The sequence below is a fragment of the Nannospalax galili genome, unplaced genomic scaffold (genome assembly GCF_000622305.1).
Source record: "Nannospalax galili isolate Female #2095 unplaced genomic scaffold, S.galili_v1.0 scaffold480, whole genome shotgun sequence".
NCBI classification, from domain to species: Eukaryota; Metazoa; Chordata; class Mammalia; order Rodentia; family Spalacidae; genus Nannospalax; species Nannospalax galili.
This window is the reverse complement of record NW_008347571.1, coordinates 650,215-653,331: the sequence shown is the minus strand read 5'-3', so window position 1 is coordinate 653,331 and position 3,117 is coordinate 650,215.

The following is a 3,117-nucleotide window of genomic DNA, read 5'->3' as shown; positions in this document are numbered from 1 at the left end:
ATGAAGATTACAAACTGTCCATACAAAATGCAGCTCTCGTCTCAAAGGGAATAAGTGATGGTGCATTCTGAGCCAAATATGAACACCCACGGCCCCAGGATACAGATACCAGTCGCCTCGTTGAACATCTTGTGAAATGATTACATGCACTTTTATTATCACCAAATACATGAAAGTTATATTGAGGCATCTTCCAAATACATTGATGGGAACATTAGGTAGGCATGTTACAGCTATAGACATTACATGTAAAGTGACATTCTTACTTTTCAGGTTGGTAGAAGTGAATGAATTGTTAATATAGTCCAAAAGTTTTACCTAGTAGTTAAAATGATGTGAGGTCAGACACAGAGGTAAGAGTGGCTAGAGACCATACAAAAATAGCCCAAGATAAGTTGTCTCTAATGTTCTACCCTTCCATAATCACAGAGTTTTAATGAGTCACTCAGTAAAATGTTTAATATAGATATGGTCATTTTCTGAAAACCTGGGGTCACAAAACACAATGTCTTTAGAAGAAAACATCACAGAAAGTTTAAAAATTGGGGGGAATTTGTATCACAAATAGGTGTAAACATTTTTGCACACTGACATATGCAGACACATGTAAACAGACATACACTTTAGTGTATGTCTGTAGTGCAAATGCACCTATACACTTTTATCTAAAAAATATTTTTATTTTAAAATAAAATAGCATAGACTATTATAGTAATAGTAATCAATTTTCACTTATTAAAAATATGTGACCTCTGCTTTTCTTGTTAAAATTATAATTGTGGTCAAGGAATAGTCCCACTCATCTCTCTAGAGATATGCTCTAGAAATGTTATCTAGGTCAGAGACCATGTAGATATTTGCTTTTTTAAAAAACAAGATTTCCTTTTGTTCATTACATGTGTACGCATGTACCTGTGTGTGGCAATGTTCGGGTATCCACAGAAGCCAGAAGACAGAGTTGGATTCCCTGGAGCTGGAGTTACAGGCAGTTGTGAGCCACTGGATGTGGGTGCTGTGGATCAAACTGCAGTCCTTCACAGGAGCAGTACATGTGCTTAACTGCTGAACTATCTTTCCAGCCCCTGACATTTGTCTTTCAACGCATTTGCTGAATACCACTTTGGAAAGATGACTATATATAGGTAGCTTCTTGTGGACTTTGTTTTATCTTATGATTTAAATATCATATTTTGAAAGGAGGCTTGTTTTTCAGGAAAGTTGAAATATGCACACATCATCACTCTCAATGTCAAATTACAAAAGCGTTTGATTCTAAAGCCTAGGAGTTCCAGTTCCTGTTTCGTTCTACATTTGAGGGACTGGTAAGGTTGTCATTCATGAAATGCTAAACAGCTAATGTATTCTTAATTCTCTTTGCAACCAAAGTAGTGGTATATTTGCTACAGATATTCATGCCCCAGGGAGTGATGCAGTTTCTTGAGTGAGCCTTTGATTTTTAAATAGAAGGAGATGTGTCAGACAGCATTTGGTAATGAAAAGAGAAAATATAAAGCCATATTTGCTGCTTCCTGAAAAATACATAGATTTTAGCACCAGGTAAATAATTCTCTCTTGGACATTATGGATACTGACATATAGAAAATAATTTTGGACATACATAATAGTAAGAAAAAATTAATAGATAATAATAAGAAAAAATTCATATATATTTCATCAAGATCCTGGAGGGGGGAGCACTGAGATGGCTTGCTTGCTGCCAAGACTAATGACCTAAATTTGTTCCCCAGAACCCATATGGTGGGAGGAGAAAACTGACTTCCGAAACTTATGCTCTGACCTTCACAGCTGGCTGTGGTTCCCTTGAGTACAGATTGAAGGGCACAAATGTGCATGCACACACACATAAATTTACAAAAACATAGATCACAGTGGTTTCCTATAAAAGTCCATGTTGAACTTGCTGTTACACTACCTTTTTTCCCAAAAGACAGAAAGACTCAGGGCACATGAACTTTGCATATGAAATATAGACAAGTGATGTGATCGTTTCAGTTCAGTTCACGCCCTAGGAATAGCCAGGGCCAAGAAAGCATTTGTCCCTTTTAAGAAGGCTTGTTCTAGTGGTACAATTTCTTAAGACATAGATGGCCAATAACTGACACATCTTCGTGGTAACCTTAAATTTCAAGCGTCATTGCACAGGAACTTCATCATTTACTATTTAGTATTTTACAAGGCCATCTAGTCTATTCCTATTGCACTGCTGACCATTTCTCTCTATCTCTATTTACACACCCCCGTAGCATACATAGAATTATGTCTGCAACTGCTCCCCCATCTTTAGTACATTCTCAGAGAAATTTCCTTTCAGTTCCAATTCCAGGTTACTTGGGTTATAACCAGGCATAGCTTGCTCAGAACCCACCATCTTCTTATGCCCAACCTCCCATGTAGTTGATTGAACCAGCTATGAAGTGTCATTACAAACAGTGAAGCAAAGTGACTGTAAGGTTCTTACCTAAAATTTGGAATGATGCAATGTATAGAAAAACAGAGTTATGATGTGCTGGGAGGGCACATATCCTAAAAGGGCAACTGTGGAATCCCTCAAGAAGTTATTTATTACTGAATGTGGCTAACATGGACTCAATTTATGTTCATTAATTTATCAGTCTTTACAGTACCCCAAAGTACTTAATATTATTGCTAGTATTTCTAATTCACGTATGAAGAAATCAGTAAGTTTCTGCAGGCCATATTAGCCCGGTGAAGATGGGTCTGCAACTTTATTCTTTTCAGTGACCAATTCCCAACTTCTTATTTCTTTGGCAGTGTATTTTAAATCTCTTTCTCTGTTTGTTCTTTCTGGTTTGTACTTGCTTTGGAGCTGTTTCAGGGGCCACCAAGGCCATTTATTACCCCCAGCCTATGGACTGGTACCTGCACCCCAGGTCTTGCCTTTCACAGTGATCACATGATGCCAGTGCGTGGAGTTCTTCATGGAACTGCCTTCCTGTTGTGTGTTCCTTTTGTTTAAAGTGTCACTCGCTCATGATTCTGACCATTTCTCTCAGGAAAATAGAACAGTTTTGCAATAACTTCAGTGTTCAGGGGAAGGGCAGGCGATCACACATATATTGAATACTTAATGATTCA